Source organism: Limulus polyphemus, unplaced genomic scaffold (assembly GCF_000517525.1).
Source record: "Limulus polyphemus unplaced genomic scaffold, Limulus_polyphemus-2.1.2 Scaffold12705, whole genome shotgun sequence".
Classification (NCBI taxonomy): domain Eukaryota; kingdom Metazoa; phylum Arthropoda; class Merostomata; order Xiphosura; family Limulidae; genus Limulus; species Limulus polyphemus.
In genome coordinates, this window is record NW_013678315.1 from 2,217 (window position 1) to 9,764 (window position 7,548).

General features: G+C 35.1%; 1 long non-coding RNA gene across 3 annotated transcripts; it reads left to right on the forward strand.

Annotated features, from left to right (window-relative positions):
- The first annotated feature begins 1,136 nt into the window (after window positions 1-1,136).
- LOC106477070 lies at window positions 1,137-6,981 on the forward strand. 3 transcript variants are annotated; one of them, XR_001291962.2, is made up of 4 exons: window positions 1,137-1,198; window positions 1,506-1,558; window positions 2,411-2,499; window positions 6,783-6,981. It is a non-coding gene; the product is annotated as an uncharacterized LOC106477070 (long non-coding RNA). The 3 variants fall into 3 exon arrangements; XR_002609352.1 differs by having other exon boundaries at window positions 1,155-1,279; XR_002609351.1 differs by having other exon boundaries at window positions 1,148-1,558.
- The last annotated feature ends 567 nt before the right edge of the window (window positions 6,982-7,548 follow it).

Here is a 7,548-nt window from a genome sequence, read left to right on the forward strand (position 1 = left end):
TTGTATCAATTATTGAAAAATTTGAGGTTAAAGTTACTTATTTTTTAAGATGTACAGTTTATGGGCTCAGCGGTAGGTTTGAGGGCTTATAACGCTAAAAATCGGATTTCGATACCTGCAGTAGGCAGAGAGCAGAATTGATAGTGTACGTTTGTGCTTCTGTTGAAGTGAAACTGTCATTATAAACCAAGAATGCAAATTGATAATATAATAATTATCATAGGTATTGTTTTAGACCACGCATGGCTTATGTGTTGGTCCTTCGTTGCTTATCAACAATGTTAAAGTGTTCGTTTTCAAATTGATTTATAAGAGGCTCTAAAAACTTCATGTCTTAGAGAAAAAATTGTTTGTTTTCGGATACTTGCGCAAAGCTACACAAGGGCTACCTGGACTAGCCGTCTCTAATTTTGAGCTGATAGACCAGAGGAAAGATAGTGAACTGCACTGATCGCTAACTCTTAGGTTACTTTTGTCTCATTGAAAAGTGGGATTTGACTTTCACCCTTATAACGCATCTACGACACCAAAAGTGCATATTTTAATGTGAAACTAAAAAACCATTTACATTGAGCAGGATGTGTCCGACCACCATTTTATTTTTGTTACCATCAACTGACATATACCATTATTTCTGAAATTTGGAAGAAACGTTTCACGGGTAAACGTTAATATCTTACTATTCCTTCATTCTTGAATTTTTACATAACTCGTGTAGGTTTCACTCGTGTATGTCTCTTTGCAACTACAGTATTTTCAAACTACTTAAATGAAATAAAAAACTGAGGTAACTGTAATTAAGTTTAGGGCTCGAACCTGTTCTTACGAACACCTAAATTTTTGTTAGAGTTATAAAACCAGAATATTTTATAAAATCGGATACAAGAATTATTAAACAAACGCCAGTGAAGAGGAACATAATCTATTGGCTCCCTCCATCCACCCCCTACCCCCTCCATGAAATGCATAGAACATGACTGTGTCTGGCCTACTTACGGCACTTTTTTCGTCAGAAATCTAAAATTGTGCCTAAACAGCAACAACTTGTGATTCCCTTTATGGTGAAGCCTAACTTTCGGAAGCGTTGGCTAGGTATATCTGAATGAGTCAGAGCACGGGTTCCATTTCCTTCACTTTAACTTTCGACTCGAAAGGCTAACACACACATTAAAACCCAACTGTTCGGGCAAGCCTGGTGGTAGATAATTTTATAGGAAAACTAAGTGTCAGTTTATTATTACTATTAACATTACCACTGTTTTTCTACTTAAATCTTGAGGTAAAAAACCCAGTTTGACTCTAGTCTCTATCAACAGATTTAACCCTGTAGAATTTAAAAGTTGAGTTTTTTATTAATTCAATAATTGTGTAGTAACTTGTCAAAGGGGAGTTACTTCAAGATTTAATCTAAACCAAAGTTTGAGTAAAACGTACACTTAGAGAAAAACAGGGGTAATGTTTTCGAGATAAACCAGTTATATGAAGAGAAACTTTTATCATTTCAGGCCTGATTGTCGACAGACTTTACTTCTTTTAGTTTGTGTGAATCGAAAACAAGGTAAGACTAAGCCTATTTCTATTTTGAGCTATCTAGCTATGAAAGCGAGGAAATAGAAAATAACGTTCCGTGTAATAATTAAACTGTAAGTTGTAATAATAAGGATGTAAGATTTTAAGTTGAATTATTGATAAAAGGCATAGTTCGGGAACGTCTAGGAGTCAAGTCTTTATTGATGTGTAACTTGTATTTTAAATGAATAATGTTGTTGCTCGGATTGAAAAGAACTGGCCTAGTGAAGTTTGTGTTAAATACGTAAGGTGACATTTTGTACTGCATTAATATGTTTCGGAAATACCCCGCAGCTTATAAATGGTTTTACGTAATACCGATATATACGCTATGTTGATAGTGGTACTACAATATATCTTATTACCAGTTCAGGCGTAATGTATAGATAGACACACACACACACATATATATATGTATGTTGTTAATTGTAACTTTTGTTAATGTGTTCAAGATGTGTTGAATACAATACTTAGAAAGCAACTTGCTTATATATATATATAAAACACTAACAGGGGTTTTCCTAGTGTGCAGTTGACCATAAATTGTACACCTGTAAAAATATTTTTACAGTTGAAAATTCACCTACATAAGTAAGTTCAAGTGGGTAAATATTAAAAACAAACATATTTAAGATTATAAAATTCCATTCCAGGGTTGATAAATAAATGTATTTACTAGAATATTCTTAATTTTTTGGATCATTTGTTATTATGCCTATATGTATGAGGTGCAATAAGGCGTCATGTATTAAAAAAATGATGAAATTAAACATAATTGTACAGTTGAAAAAAATCCTTAGGAAAATCTCTGATATATATATATATATTTATCATCTAACAGAGCGTTCCTCATGCCTGCATTATACCCACGGGGCTATCCAGTGGCGCTGAAATATTCATACAGGGAATGGTACCCAACATCCCCGTTAGGTAAGCCCATTCTATTGTTCTTTTATTTTCAAAATATTATGTATGATCAGTCGGATAATCAAAAGAATGAAATAGATTAAGAAGAATTCTAATAACTTAAGAAACGTGACTGTGAAAACAACAACAACTTAAATACTGATTTTGTGTGTAAGTTTCAACTTATTAAATTGTTTTTCAAATATAGGAAAAATCCTAATTATCGTATTCAAGAGATTTTTCACAATTTTTCCTCTAAAATTTACAAATTTAACATATCTGCAAATAGTGAATGTTGAACAACTTGTGAGTATAACAATAAATACCGTTTAAGTTCAGTCTGTTTGTTCGTCTGAACGACACCTTATTCGCACAATGGGCTAATAAAAGACCATATCAGAGACCTCTATAGTTCAAACATAGTTGTCATTAATTTGGAACTGTGGATAGGAAGGAAGGCAATCATTCGATAGTATTCGCCGCCTGAAGTGGCTATTTTTTTTTTTACACTTAATAGGGGAATTGACTGTCGTTCTTATAACGCACCCACAGTTCAAAGTGCAAAGCGTGTTTGGTAGCACCTTATTTCAAACTCAATATCTTCGGATCCATAGACTCGTACGTTAGCCACTAGACCATATAAATACAGATAGCCGTGAACATGTGCTATTTCATTTGCATATACCTCAGCGTATGAGTGCTTTTCATAATTTTTTCCTCGTGATATTAAGCACTATAGAAGTCTTTAATGTATTTCCCAGTCGTAATTCAGTTCCATATAAGATGACCATATAATTTTCTGTCTATGAATTATACTGAAAACAATTAATGTTTTGTGGTAGCCAGATTTTCAGACTTCTAGACGCTTGCCCCCCAGTGGCACAGCGGTATGTCTGGACTTACAACGCCAGAAACCGGGTTTCGATACCCATGGTGGGCAGAGCACAGATAGCCCATTGCGTAGCTTTGTGCTTAATTCCAAACAAACAAACAAAATCTAGACACCTTACGTTTTAATCGCGTTTAGATTAGACAAAATTGTTTCATGTATATTTGACATTTTGATGGATTTGGCAAAAAAAGTGCGTTTTACATTTTCTCCAAGTTCACTCAAGATCCTTTATCATCATAGTCATGTAATTATGCTCTTGATATAAAACAAAATCCTATTTGCATTTTATAATAATTATCTTTAATCATATGGGTTGTAATATGAAATATTATAAACTTAAGTTTATTAGTTTGTTGCACAATGGACTATTTGTGTTCTGCCAATCGCATACTGACTTACGGGGAGGGGTTTTAAGAAATTAAATGTGTTCAATTCGTAAATTACATGAATTTTATGCTTGCACTCGACGATGAGGTACAGTTTGCATGTGCTGTCGCTAGGCGTCGCTTTGTTAAGGAATGCAGTGGTTTTGACGAAACACCTAACAAATAACTTAATTATCAAGATATTTAAAAGTTCAACAGGTTCCTATCTTATTGTATAATTGCACATAATCTTCCTTTTATCAGCTTGAATCTTTCGTGGATCAAGTTTTTTTTTCCTTGTTGCTGTACACAAAATATTGATATAAAGGAACTTAAAACACAACAAAAAAATATTATACCAGGTCAGGTGACAGTTCCGTACGAAGTTCCTTCGAGGGAAATAACAGCTCCTGAGGATGATGTTCCCATCTTTCATGGCAGACTGCCAGAGAAGAAACTCCTCTCCCTGACCTTGTCCCTAGTGGTTTTAGGTTCCTCACGAGCGCGTGCTTGCCTCATAGCTGGAAAGTAAAGCTAAACCTCAGTTCATTCGCCGCAGTCTCTTTTTGGCAAATACCATTTTGGCTTAATATTATTATTATTTACAATTATGTATGGCGGCAAACATAAACCACATAATCATCTTGTACTGTTTATTATGCTGTTTGATTTGACTGTAAAAACAACAACAAATGTTATCGTGAATGTTTGCAATTTTCCGTTAATTAATTCGCGTAATAGTAAGAATAACTATAGTCACCTTTTATCTAACTGCATTACGAATTATAAAATAACTTTTTTTGGGGGGGGGGGGTATAACCACTGCCGCCTGGAGTTTCGTGGTTTAAACTGTAAGTCTATCGCATTCGTGTATTTGATTATTTCTTTGTTCTAGAGCGAAGCCAGATTGGTCTATTTGCTGTGTCCACTGCAAAGAAACGAACTCCGGATTTTAATGTTGTAAGTCCGTAAATTTACCACTGTCCCACCGGAGGGCCGCTTATCTGAATAAAATGCAGAAAGGATAAAGTAAATCAACTATATAAACAGTTCCCAAGTAAAATCTCTGTTTTCCTCAGGAATTGAAATTAGAGGGGGCTGTTCAAATTTTCTGGTGGGTGACGGCCGAGGGGTAAGACCATAGTTTCACGACCATTGTATCAGGTAAATAACTTCCGTAATTAAATATTTCATTTCCCCGTTAGAAAACTATTATTGAATATCCTTTCCTTATATTTTATTATCAGTAATTTACAGGAGCATAATGCATTTTCCCAACGAATTCCATTTGGTGAAAATTTCAAACTAATCAAGTATATATATCCTCATCGTTTTAAGCAGCCGCACTTTATCGATCAGTACTGTATCCAAGTGTTACGTCTCTGTTCGTTTGTTAATTTCCGGTATAAATTCTTTCCGAGGAACTTCAGCAATACAAGTCCTTTCTTAATTAAAACTAGTTTATTCTTTCTCGATACAACTTTGTAATACACAGAATTTCTACAGTCACTTTAAACTTATCAATCTTTATAACACACATTATAAATCACAGTGATTCACACACTTTACTTACGGTGCCTACTGTTCGCTTGACTCAATTATCTCTATCTGCATATCTATGCAATTCTATCTCCTTCGCTGGCTTTATTTGCCGGGCTTATAAACTAAAAAAGAGGGCTCCTGGAACAAACTAGAGTTGCCAGGAAAATTCATGATCCTTCGAAAAACTCCAGCGCGCATGCTCCCAACGTTGCATGACTTCCGCTGTCGTAACACAAAGTTATCCTAAGCAAAGGCGGGGGTACAAATCAGATGGGCAAATCTGTCTCGCATCGGAGCATGCAAGCGCTATTGATGTGTGATGAAGTAGAGACGTCAGAGGGCGTACTAAAATAAATGTAGCCAAAAAAAAAATAAATGGGAAAAAGTCATCATCTATAGATAGTGAAAAGTTAAAAATCGATACCACTATTTCAGAATTTACTGATGGGAGGGATCTCCAAGCAACCAGGACTTCCCACCCCACAGGGATACACTATTGACAGTTATTTGTATTTTTGTGAAAGATATAATATCATCACGTATTAGAATTTGTGAATACCTACAAAAATGGTATCACAAAAACATGCAAATTCCATATGTATATTTGTATAGGTATCTCTTCGTTTATCCCAAATTGTTTGTTTTTTAACTTGGACGATCTCTATTCACTTTGTTTCTTCTATTTTAATAACATCTAATTGGTCATAACATGATACAGGGTGGTCTGAACGTTAGTTGCTAACATTGAACTTCCTTTGTTTCTTCTATTTTAATAACATCTTATTGGTAATAACATGATACAGGGTGGTCTGAACGTTAGTTGGTAACATTGAACTTCCTTTGTTTCTTCTATTTTAATAACATCTAATTAGTCACAAAATGATACAGGGTGGTTTGAACGTTAGTTGCTAACAATGAACTTCCTTTGTTTCTTCTATTTTAATAACATCTAATTGGTCATAACATGATACAAGGTGGTTTGAACGTTAGTTGCTAACATTGAACTTCCTTTGTTTCTTCTATTTTAATAACATCTTATTAGTCATAACATGATACAGGGTGGTCTGAACGTTAGTTGCTAACATTGAACTTCCTTTGTTTCTTCTATGTTAATAACATCTAATTGGTCATAACATGATACAAGGTGGTTTGAACGTTAGTTGCTAATATTGAACTTCCTTCTGTGTGAATAAAATTTTATTTGCGCTACAGAAGATCGATGTTTCGTTACCTTGCTAGTTTGTGTCATACCTACATGCTGCGAACATACACTTCTACATTAATCTCAAACACAAAAAAAAAAGGAAAAAGGTTTGGTATATTTCTCCGTGGCAACTCTCTTTCGCGCTGCAACGTATTTTTATTTACCGGAGAAGCCTGTCAGTAAACCATCCTAAAAACTTTCTGTTTTCTAGATATTTTCCTTGTGTAGTGATAGGTCAAAACCAATGTTCCTAGTACGTTACTATTTGATTAGATACCACAAAATTTGGATATTGTTTTTCTAGCTTTTCGATCGGCCTACAGTGGGTCACTGATCCCAAAGCTGCGAACATCCTATTACACTTACAAGACGCCGTCACTGTGGTACGGAACTCACGTGCCGATAAGTGGGATAAGAAGGAGAGAGATGTCGATACCAATTTCTGTCCCACTCCGCCTTTCTTGGTGGTCATCAGTGCCTTCTCGGTCGGAGCTGAGGTAAAAATATTCTTAAAATAATTAGGCTTAGCTTAAGAATTCATTGGGTTTCCTGTTATAGTATGGAGTTTTAGATTTTGTCTGTTTTAAAAAAACAAACTATATTGCGTTATTAGAATTTGTACAGAGGTTTATTTACGGAATATGGAATACGTGTAAATTAGCTAACGTCACTGTGCAAATGTAGAGATGGTTCAAGAAATATGGTCACGTAAAAGGCAAGTATCCTGCTTGTAAAATTAAATCATATTGATAGAGTTTGTTAAAATGTCTCTAAAATGTGGTCGGTAGCCAAAGGGGTGTGTGATCGCTCCTTCTACAGAGAAGTACTTATACAGCGAGATTGTTAAACGAGCTAAAGCCAAAGGACGCAGCATTTTCAAGAAGGATTTCTCTATCATTCTACATGGAAGTGGTAAAACTCACCCAGCAGACCGTTTTGAACAACTACGAGCCCTAAAAGCACGTTCGAAACCAATTAGAATCATCTACAAAATGAAGGTTGTGGCTATGAGAGAGAACCTTCCGACCCCAAAAAAAATCATTGCAATGAAGCTGGTCATGTTTGCTGGT